Genomic DNA, 12,500 nt, shown 5'->3' with positions numbered 1-12,500 from the left:
AATAATTAAATCAATGCGGTATCATTTTCAAGTTGCGTTGCGTTGCGTTGCGGCAAGCCAGAAAAGCGTTTACCTAGTGTTAGGTGTGTTAGTAAAACTCCACCTCCCGTGATGCACTGCGCTTATCAGGCATGCGTAGTCGATGTTCAACTTCTGTTCTGAAGATAGCTGTTTTGTCAGTTCTCCACGCAGCTACTGTTCTCTTAGCCAATTAAATTTTAAGCCGAGCGACTGCACACAATTTACAAGAAATTGCTGTGTCTGTTCGCGGAGTTGGAGTCTGTGACAAGCAACACGAGAAGAATATGCACATCTCCACTCAACCTGACAGCACGAACAATATGGAAAAGGATAGCGCAGCATCGTAGCCTTTGACAAGGCAGAGCAAAACTCCATGTGCAGCAAACTTACTCGTTTGAAATGTATAAGCATTTTTGTAAACCAACATGAGAAACAAACTGTCCTCAAGTAGTCTACTACAGTACAAGATGACAAGTCAAGTGGTCTCGCCTCCGTTCGTACATTACAGTGACAAAATGCAACCAAATCCACAAGCCCTCAACACTATTCAATTCAGTCTCGTTGTCCCCTTGCTGCCGGTTCAAATGCCCTACAGAACCAAATGCTATCAATATACCTGGAAAGAAAAAAAGTGTCAGTGGCAGTATTTTTAATTATTTAAGTTCAAACATGAACTAGCCTTTATAATAATGCCTTTTTATCTAAGAAGAGTGCCTTGGCGTCCTGCCTTTTTTGATACCTGGAAAGAACATACCTATTTTCGAAATTAGTAGCCATGGTTAAAACTTAATAGGAAATGTATGCGTTCAGCCACTGAAGCGAGCTCACTGACAGACTCGCTCCTGTTCTGCACTGCTAGTAGGCAGGGCCGTGTGCAGGGTGGGTTGGGTTTTTTTTGCTAGTTTTTCGGGGACACAGCAGACAATGGCTACGTTTTCATGATGTTTTGGAATCAGATTTAATAGATCGGATTTAAGCAGATCGGGTTAAGAGTTATTTTGCGACGTGTATACATGGCACACACACACACACACACACACACACACACACACACACACACACACACACACACACACACACACACACACACACACACACACACACACACACACACACACACACACACACAGACTCAGACACGTATGTCTACCACAACCATGGTAATATCTCACCCCTGTTTTGTTGGTTTTCTCTACAAATGTGTGTTACAGTTGACCAGCACACACCATTAAGTGTAACAAGGCTTTGGTGTGGACTTTGGTGTGTATTGAGTTGAGAGAAAATTGAGTTTGACACCCCTGATCATGGACACTGGACCTCATCAAGGCCATTGCGGAAGATTCACTGTGTGTGTGTGTGTGTGTGTGTGTGTGTGTGTGTGTGTGTGTGTGTGTGTGTGTGTGTGTGTGTGTGTGTGTGTGTGTGTGTGTGTGTGTGTGTGTGTGTGTGTGTGTGTGTGTGTGTGTGTGTGTGTGTGTGTGTCAAACTGGACCCATGCCCAGGAGGCTTTCTTGGTGTGACTGTGTTTGAAGATTCACATTGAGCCACCAGAGGGTGCTACTCACACACAGGTATTTCTGTGTGTTTGTGTGTGTGTGTGTGTGTGTGTGTGTGTGTGTGTGTGTGTGTGTGTGTGTGTGTGTGTGTGTGTGTGTGTGTGTGTGTGTGTGTGTGTGTGTGTGTGTGTGTGTGTGTGTGTGTGTGTGTGTGTGTGTGTGTTCTCGTATGTATGTGTCTATTAGTGGGGTCATATTAGGCTCAGTCATTTCAAATTGGTGTTAAAGTTTGGTTTTCAAGTTTTTGGTTTTCCAAGTTGAAGTTTAGGGTCTATAGAACAATTTGAGTTCGAGTGTCAAACACACAGATAACAAAATGGCCTGCGGGGAGCGCTCTAAAATATATAAACTGCTATAACTTTTGACTATTTAAACCAAATGATACATATGATGTATGTATGGATTCAGCATGAAGAGGAGAAACCGGTGAGTTAAGTATTCGGTTACCAGATTAAAGACACAGTATGTAATAAGCACACTTTTAGCCAATGGACAGCAAAATCCGGGCTTTTTTAAGATAAAGGGTGGAAATGCCCTCAAAGTTGCAATGAAACATAGTTTATTGTTACAAGCTATTGTAAATAAAGACTGGGATATCATTCAACTTGATTTGTTCAGAATATCCCTGAAGCACACAGATACAGATACACAGATACACAGAAATATGGCTGCATAAAGCCTATGTTATACTTAGCACCCAACTTGCAACTTTGAGTTTATGAATTTAGGATCATGAGTACCAGCTTTTTTTCAATCAAGCCATCATTTTATTCACAAAAAATGTATATCTAAAAGAAAGTAAATCAATAATAATAATAATAATAATAATAATAATAATAATAATAAGGATAAGAATAATGATGATGATGACATATACTATGAGGAACGACAGTTCTTCCGGCATTCAAAAAAAAACAGAAGACCATAGGGCTAACATGTATCCCAATACTCCACTCTACAATAACTATGACAGAGAACAGATACAATAACAGTCAGTGGTCAGTCTTAGAAATTGCATGTGCACTTCACAGACGTGTGCACTTTAACCCTGCCTTCATGCACTTGCACCAAGATCTGGCAGGTCTATTTGTAAGTACTAGTACAGCTGCACTTCACCTCTAGTTGGAATACATCTTTGGCAACGGCATCTTTGGTAGTGTAGTCCAAATCTGGGAACTGTCCATTTGTTACCAGATTGGCAGGCATTTCTGGCAAATGCAGATAATAAGACAGAACGTTTTTTATTCCTGTCAACTGTGCTGGTAACAAATGGACAGTTCCCAGATGACAGAGATGTCTTCATAACAGCAGATGATTGTGTCTTCCATGTATGAAATACTTCTATAGTATTATTCAGTATGCTTGCCAAAGGCCTCTGCTTGCCCCCAGCAAGCATACTAATTGTTGTCCGACAGTTTATTATTTAGTATGCTTGCGGGAAAGCATACTAATTGTTCATCGACAGTTTATTATTATTCTACATTTTTCCATTCACCTCTATTCATTAGTATGGTGGCTTTGAATCATTGCAGCGTTAGAGATAGACACGGTTTGAGTGCCAAAACGAACAGCTCGAAAAGGGCTGAATAGGCCTGAATATGTCCACTTTTTGACTGAACCATTTGGCCTCGAAAAGTGATCTCAGCTTTGACATGAAGAACAGGGTTATGCCATTTGTGTGTCAATATCATTTGACAACTTGAAAAACTCTTGGAGATAAGGCTGCACCCTTGGGCTGCACATATTACTCAGCTATTCACTGCCAAACTGTCACCTTTAGAATCTTCATTCATACACGCACACATGCAGCCTTGTAGAACCTGGACAACCGTGGCCTATATGCTGCTGTGGCCACTCTATACAGTAAGTGGCCTACTGGGTATCGGGTGTTGGTCTGTCAGAGGGTTGCAGGTTCAAATCCCACCCTTACCTCTCCCTACCCACCGATTGCTGAAAGGCACCTGAAGCATCTCCATACATGCAGCACACACACATACATGCACACACACACACACACACACACACACACACACACACACACACACACACACACACACACACACACACACACACACACACACACACACACACACACACACACACACACACAATGACATGCATCCTCAGTGTTTCGGATTGGAATGCGGTCTGATTGTTGTCTGAGTGTTTTAACCCTTGGTGGACTGGATGAAGCTGTCCCCATACCTGACAATTTTGACAGTCTTTTATGATTAGATTGAGACTGATGCAATTTTAAGTCGAATGTGGGCACAAATGGCAAACATTTAGAACAGACTTCTGCAATGAAAGTGCCCGTCTGTCTTCTAGGAGTAACTACATCAAGGTCTACTGTAATAGTATAATAATAACATTATTGATTTATTTTCTTCTAGATATATTTTTTTGTGATTTTATGTGTTAATAGAATATGGCTTGATTGAAAAAAGATGGTACTCATGATCCTAAATTCATAAACTCAAAGTTGCAAGCTGGGTCGTAAATATCACATAGGCTTTATGCAGCCATATTTGCGTATAGGTATCCTAGGTATCTTTGTGCTTCAGGAATATTCTGAACAAATCAAGTTGAATGACATCCCAGTCTTTATTTACAATAGCTTGTAACAATAAACTATGTTTCATCGCAACTTTGAGGGCATTTCCACCCTTTATCTTAAAAAAACCTGAATTTTCCTGTCCATAGGCTAAAAGTGTGTTCATTACATAGTGTGTCTTCAATCTGGTGACCAAATACTTAGCTCACCAGTTTCTCCTCTTCATGCTGAATCCATACATACCTCATATGTTAAATTTGGTTAAACTAATCAAAAGTTATAGCAGTTTATACATTTTAGAGCACCCCCCGCAGGCCATTTTGTTATCTGTGTGTTTGACACTCGAACTCAAATTGTTCTATAGACCCTAAACTTCAACTTGGAAGTGAAAACCAAACTTTAACACCAATTTGAAATGACTGAGAAAAATTGCACATGCCTACGATCCCACTATATGTCTTTGTGTGTGTGTGTGTGTGTGTGTTTGTGTGTGTGTGTGTGTGTGTTCTTGTATGTATGTGTATATGTCTTTGTGTGTGTGTGTGTGTGTGTGTGTACAGTGTACAGTGTATCAAACAGAGAAAGAGGATAATGTATGCGTTGTGTGTTTGTCAAAAACAGAAATATTTAGGTTGCCAGGTAGGTAGGTTGATTGATTTTTTGAATGCAAATGAGAAAAAAAGAGCACATCTAAACATAATCGTCAGTGTCAGTGAACAGCGTCAGTTAACCCTTTAGTGTTATTGAGACACCCGGAAAAAAAACCCCACAAAAAGTTCAATTTGAACAACTCTTGCGTCTCTCTGTGTTTCTCTCTCTCTCTCTCTCTCTCTCTCTCTCTCTCTCTCTCTCTCTCTCTCTCTCTCTCTCTCTCACCCTCTCTCTCTCTCTCTCTCCCTCTATCTCTCTCTCTCTCTCTCTGTCTCTCTCACACACCCTCTCTCTCTCTCTCTCTCTCTCTCTCTCTCTCACACACACACACACACCCTCTCTCTCTCTCTCTCTCTCTCTCTCTCTCTCTCTCTCTCTCTCTCTCTCTCTCTCTCTCTCTCTCACCCTCTCTCTCTCTCCCTCTATCTCTCTCTCTCTCTGTCTCTCTCACACACCCTCTCTCTCTCACACACACACTCTCTCTCTCTCTCTCTCTCTCTCTCTCTCCCTCCCTCCCTCTCTCTCTCTCTCTCTCTCTCTCTCTCTCGTTTCCTCCCTCTCTCTCCGTTTGCTGAAGCAGGCTTGATAAATAAGCTCTGCTCTCCTCCGCTGAGTGTTTCTCTCCTCCTCCGTGAGCGAGGGATGAAAGAGGGATGAAAGAGGGGTGTAAGGGAAGCCAGATGCAGGTGATAAAACATCATCCCTCCTTTTCCCCCTGCTCAGCTCTTCTCTCTGCCTCAGCACCTCACACATTTGTTTTCAGATTCAACCCCCGTCCCCCTCTCTCTCTCTTTCTTTGTATTTTTTTCTTCTAGCAATTCATCCCTTTTCCCCCCGCTACCATCTCTCACTCTCTCCTTCTATTTTTCTCGTATACCTTCAACTGCCCTTCTATCTTCTCTCTGCTTCTCTGTTTGTGTCTGTCTCTCTCTCGCTCTCTCTGTTTGGTTGGCTGGCTGTCTCTCTCTCTCTCTCTCTCTCTCTCTGTCTGCCTGTCTCTCTCTCTCTCTCTCTCTCTCTCTCTCTCTCTCTCTCTCTCTCTCTCTCTCTCTCTCTCTCTCTCTCTCTCTCTCTCTCTCTCTCCACAATTTGCATTGCTGATTAGCCTTGAAATTAGGAGGAATGATAACACGCATGCACACACACGCGCACACACACACACACACAGGCATGCGCATGCATGCATGCATGCACGCACGCAAACGCACGCACGCACGCACACACACACTTACATCAAAACCTTTTCAGTATTTCAGTACCAAATGGACGTCTAGCTAGAGGTGTTCAGAGGTCCTTCAGCTCCATATTCATTCTAAAGGTCCTCATTTGACTTCCTTTCAAGCCCCTCCTGCCCCCATTCACTCACCTCGCATATCCTGCTGTTCAATGCATATCCCCCTGCACACACACACACACACACACACACACACACACACACACACACACACACACACACACACACACACACACACACACACACACACACACACACACACACACACACACACACACACGTGCACGCACGCACACACACATACACACACACACACTCTCTCTCACACACACACACAAACACATGCACGCGCGCACACACACATACACACACACTCACACTCACACTCTCTCTCACACACACACTTTTGTGTGAGTGGGTGGTGTCAATTCTCAGTGAAAAGTTTTGTGTTGTGTGCTGTGAAGTGCCGTGTCACAATGACAATGGCAGATGGATTTTCTCAGTTGGTCTTTCACTTTCACTTTCAATCTCATGCATAACATTTCAATGTTTATGTATTATCTTATCTGTAATGGAATTACCCCCGGACCTCCGTGATTTTTCGGTGCGCATTCGGACCTGATAAATAAACGTCTGTTATTCACTCAATTGACAGACATTATAAGGGGGTACAGACGGCGCGCCTATGTGAAATTACCCCAGGACATCTGTGTTTCGCCGAAATACAGTAGGTAATTCGCGGCGGAATTATTACCTCACAAATCGCGGACATGGCACATTCGCACAGGACTAAGAACTCAGACATTCTCTGCAGTTATTCCGAATTACCGGGGGTCCATAGGTAATAAAAGTCCCGTCCGAATCGGGCTTTAGTTTGTAAGCTGCAATAAAGCTGCATTTGCCTGCAATAAGTAGTACAAGCCAGGTACTATCACAGTGTAGTACTATGATGAACTAGTAAAGGATATTACTGCCATCCACTGTCAGAACTATAGACATTATGGGGCTACTGTAGTGTAAGTAAGTTCGTCCATTTTCCTTCCCAGTAGGCCTATATTTCCTGACAAATGCAAAGTGCAGTAACTACGCCAACATTGGTACTGAGAAAAAGGCCTCCAATGCCTTGGTATTAGGCTGGATATTGTAGTTACTGCAAATTTGGCACTGCAATATTTCTAAAACGGGACACATTTGGACTATAAGGCTTTGACCCTTTTCAGCCTAAACTCAATGTTGACAAAATATATAGCTACTGCTAGAGTTCTCAACGGGCCTGAAAATGTCAACCCGACCCTACCCGGCCCGTGGCTTTTAAAGCCCGAGCCCGATGTTACCCGACACATCACTAGAATTATCTAACCGAACCCGGCCCGAGGCCCGAAGTCGGGGGTCGAGTTTCCCCACGTTATCCTATGGAGAATGACGGGTTGTGGTGGGTCTTTAAGGGCACTTATGTGCAGTAAATTGCATAACCCACTTAAAAACCTATGAAAAGACATTTTCCACAATAGAAACATAATATGAAATGTGGAAACGTTCTTGCTATTTAAGCAGAATCATCCACAGCGCGATTTCAATAACCGCCTCGTCACGGCAACAACAATCTATCCACCTTTTGTTTTGACTTCTAAATGTAGGCTTACTACATTTCCACCCAGTGTATCTGATTAAATGTAGGCTACGTGAAGTTGCCCCTCCCTCCTTGTTTGTTCATATGCGTGGATGAGATGGAAAGCCTGGCTGTGCCAAACATTGTTTAAAAGTTTCATAAAATTTTGGTCGGCACACAAGGTTTTGGACATACTAATTTCTAGTGGCACCTGGGCTACGGTTGGTGCATTGATCAGCCATGTAGCAAAAAAGACAGATAGCCTAGGTGAGAGGATGAGATCTTCCTCGGCTGGCGAGCGCTCCGCATGTGTGTGCGCCCCAAGACCCGACAGTTGCTTAAAAGTCAATTTGAGCACGAAAACAGCAAAGACAAGGTGATATTTCATTCAAACAGGGCGTACACGCTCCAAACAAAACATTTGCTGAGGGGATTTTCAACCAGACCGCAGCGCGAGCAGACAGTCAGTGTGAAATGCCAAGTCTACCGGCACCTTCGCTGCCGCTCGCTTACCATCGGTGCACGAGCCATTTAAATAGTGAAGTGGCATATCGCAACAGCACATGCGGATTAGCCAAATTATATGCAACAAAGTCGCCAACAAAGCGTGGATTTGACGTTTAATACGCATATGCCAACGTTGTGTGAATACGTGGAAAGGATAACCTAATTGGAAAGCCACTGTCCTTTCTAGTATAGCCTATGTAGAAGACCGCTTCGGTTTCGTTTCACCTCATGGGGAAAACATAATTTCCATGCACTGCATTTGCTGAGACTACTAAGCAATAAAGTTAGCGATCAAACTAAAAATATTGGTTGTTGTCATTACAGCATTTAATATGCTAGGCCTACTATGGCTGTTGTCATTGGATTGCCAACCGTCCCTTGTCAAGAAACAAAAGTATGGTTCTATGAGCTGACATGGGACTCAATATCGTTAAAATTGCATCTAAGAACTTTTTTCCCGTTTTTATTAGTTTGCGTAATTGTAGCCAATGTAGTTTTTCTGTGCGTTCCGGGACCTCTTTCCAACTCATCATCGCTGTGATGTGATGTTTGTTTTGCGTTCTGGTACCTTGTGATTTACAAATTAAGCACTGAGCAAGGTTGCATGCAGCAGCCTGCCAGACCTTCGTTACGCAGGCCTACATATTTAGATAGATAGGTCTAGCTTTACTGACCCATCAAGGGGAAATTCGCCATGATTCACGGTAAACAGCAGAACTGATTTTTTTTTCACTGGGCGGAAAAGATTGAGCCCGCGGACCGAACCGACCCAAGTCATCTGCTTATATTTTCGACCCGAACCCGGCCCGAACCCAAAGGGCCCGTCGGGTTTTTCGGGCTGACCCGACCCGTTGAGAACTCTAGCTACTGCTCTCTGCCTTTGTAGGGCAGTATAGTACCATAATTGTTGAAAAGTGTTTATGCTACATAACTCACATCGAGTTCGGCCCTCATCTTGTGGCAGCGTAAGTAAGTTAATTGTTTCTTGCCGTAAGCACAAAGGTTTTTGCATGTGCAGTTGCTCACTGTAAGGGTGTGTGTGTGTGTGTGCGTGCGTGTGTGGGTAGGCATTTTCTGAACGGGAGGAGGATTGGCACTTGCTGCACTGCAGTGGCTCAAGTGTGTGTGTGTGTGTGTGTGTGTGTGTGTGTGTGTGTGTGTGTGTGTGTGTGTGTGTGTGTGTGTGTGTGTGTGTGTGTGTGTGTGTGTGTGTGTGTGTGTGTGTGTTGCGCAGTAGTAACCTCTTCCCCTGAAGTGAGAGAGAGAGAGAGAGATTTTGTTTGTAGCTCTGTGTTTTGCATCAGGATTTTTCTCCTGTTATCAAAATGGACATTTTACCAGAACACATAAATACATTTGCTGAACAGTCAGACCTTCAATGCTGCGTGTGTGCGTGCCTGCGTGCGTGCCTGCGTGCGTGCCTGCGTGCGTGCCTGCGTGCGTGCGTGCGTGTGTGTTAGGTCAGCGTGGAATAAATCACAGTGAAGCATGAAATTATTCTTTTAACATGTCATCTGTCTGGAATATATTACCCAGCACACACACACACACACACACACACACACACACACACACACACACACACACACACACACACACACACACACACACACACACACACACACACACACACACACACACACACACACAACAATCAGAGGCCATGTGGACGCTACCCTGATGATTTTATATCCCCTTGAAGATGCACACACACACATGCATACACACACACATACGCACACGCACACATAAAGATGCACACACACACACACTAAAATGCATGCATGCATACACAGCTCTACACATACTCACAACTTCTACCTGTCCAAAATGCGCACGCACGCATACACACAGACACACACACACACACACACACACACACACACACACACACACACACACACACACACACACACACACACATACACATACACATACACACACACACACACACACACACACACACACACACACTTTCTATATGGAGGACAGGACACCTGCTACCACTGCCATATTTCCTCCAGAACAAGGCTGCTCTGTTTGCCCTGAAACGATGACAAACACCTCTGCACACCGATATAGCCCCACGGCCACACACACACACACACACACACACACACACACACACACACACACACACACACACACACACACACACACACACACACACACACACACACACACACACCTGAAAGTTCAGTGCCAGAGATTTACTGAGGCAATCAGACAGTGATGAACGGAGGAGTATGGAGGAGGCTATTCTGCTGTGTTCCTGTTTTGACCCCTGCTTGGATTTACTCCCCTCTCTGTGCCTTGTCATTGTCATTGCCACCAGCAGACATTCCGTTGCCCTGACGAGTACACCCAAACATTCCAGAGACGAGGGTTCTAGTTGTAGACCCACCCTGGCAAATGGCTTGTGCGGACAGCTTTGTTCACGAAGGAGACATTAACAGTCAGTTTGCACAAATAAAAGATTAACCCCTTTGCACAGAGACTATGTCAAAACCCTGTGTATTTGTAATAATAATGATGTGATGTTAATCTGATATTTATGGCTCAGTAATGTCAATGTTATGATGTAGTTGAGTCTTTTCAGCTCTCTTCTCTCTCTCTCTCTCTCTCTCTCTCTCTCTCTCTCTCTCTCTCTCTCTCTCTCTCTCTCTCTCTCTCTCTCTCTCTCTCTCTCTCTCTCTCTCTCTCTCTCTCTCGCCCTCCTGCTGTGTGTTCTGAGTGGCTCTCTGTGTTCCGTGGCTAAATATATACCACACATGCAGAGCTACTGTTTAGCATGGCTGACTGTCATGGAGGGAGACTAGTATAGTAAAGACCTGTATGTTTGTGTGTGTGTGCGTGTGCGTGTGCGTGTGCGTGTGCGTGTGCGTGTGCGTGTGCGTGTGCGTGTGCGTGTGCGTGTGTTTGTGTGTGAGTGTGTGTGTAACTGCTGTTGTCATAATTCTGAGGGGACACTGCGCACACCTGACCCAGACTCAGCTGTTATATGAGTGAAAGCAAAGCCTCCAGTGTCATCACTGATCCAAGGCCTGTAGGGAGCCTTTTGTATGTGTCTTATTGCTATTGACTAGTATTGATTAGTGATTAGTCATCGCTGATGATGCAACACAAGCCTATGCGGTGAGCCTGCCATGCGTTCTCAAGGGAGAGAGCAAAAGAAAGAGAATTGATGTGTTCCTGTGTGTGTGTGTGTGTGTGTGTGTGTGCGTCTGTGCGTCTGTGTGTGCGTGTGTATGTGTGTGTGCGTGTGCGTGTGTATGTGTGTGTGTGTGTGTGTATTTCCAACATCGGTACAGATTTTAGTGATCTTACGTACTGTGTTGTCAATGATGAAGTCATGCTGCACAGCTATTGGTCCAAAACACTGAGACAAAGGCACAAGACAAAGTGTGTGTGTGTGTGTGTGTGTGTGTGTGTGTGTGTGTGTGTGTGTGTGTGTGTGTGTGTGTGTGTGTGTGTGTGTGTCCGTCCCATTCGTCTTTGTCTCTCTCAGTTAAAGGCCAGCAGTCTGAAGCAGCCACACAGGCCAATGCACACAGGCGTGCACGCACGCACGCACACACACACACACACACACACACACACACACACACACACACACACACACACACACACACACACACACACACACCCTCTACCCCACAGCTTCACACACACAAACACACACACACAGACAGAGGTCGATATACATTTATTTCCCCCCAGCTCATTTTCTATTAATCCATAAAAAGCAGACGTGATCTTTACTAAAGGCCAAGCTAGCATATACTCACCATAGCCAGCGCTGCACATGATCGGACCTCTTAGTCCTGCTCTACGCTTCACCTGCCTCTATCGTTGTAGCACTGAGTCTGACTAGCAGTGGTGGGATGTAATGTGACTGTGATGTAGATGTGTGTGTGTGTGTGAGAGAGAGAGAGAGACAGAGAGAGAGAGAGAGAGAGTGTGTGTGTGTGTCCTCTGTGTGTGTGTGTGTGTGTCCTCTGTGTGTGTGTGTGCACACCTGCGTTCGTGTGTTTGTGTGTGTGTGCCTGTGTGTGTGTGTGCGGCGCGTGTGTGTATGCCCACAATGTGTGTGTGTGTGTGTGTGTGTGTGTGTGTGTGTGTGTGTGTGTGTGTGCCCTCTGTGCCATCTCCATGTTGACACTGTGTAAGCGCTAGAGGATCTGTGATGAAACATCAAGGCAGATGTGAAGCTCCAGGGCCGTATTATAGCTCAGTGGCACGCACGCATGCACACACTGTAGCAAGTGAGAGAGCAAGCAATACTTTGATCCAGGCCTCCAGCAAAGGGCGCTGTGTGTGTGTGTGTGTGTGTGTGTGTGTGTGTGTGTGTGTGTGTGTGTGTGTGTG

At 44.7% G+C, this 12,500-nt stretch overlaps 1 protein-coding gene across 1 annotated transcript in view; it reads left to right on the top strand.

Annotated features, from left to right (window-relative positions):
* The window catches only part of myo3b (myosin IIIB), a gene marked incomplete at its 5' end in the record, with an annotated part of 190,045 nt that overhangs the window by 10,238 nt on the left and 167,307 nt on the right, over nt 1-12,500 (top strand). The gene's annotated exons all lie outside the window — the stretch shown is intronic.

Source organism: Engraulis encrasicolus, chromosome 13, assembly GCF_034702125.1.
Source record: "Engraulis encrasicolus isolate BLACKSEA-1 chromosome 13, IST_EnEncr_1.0, whole genome shotgun sequence".
Lineage (NCBI taxonomy): Eukaryota > Metazoa > Chordata > Actinopteri > Clupeiformes > Engraulidae > Engraulis > Engraulis encrasicolus.
Note: the sequence above shows the minus strand (reverse complement) of the source record. Positions and strands in the feature narration are given on the sequence as shown.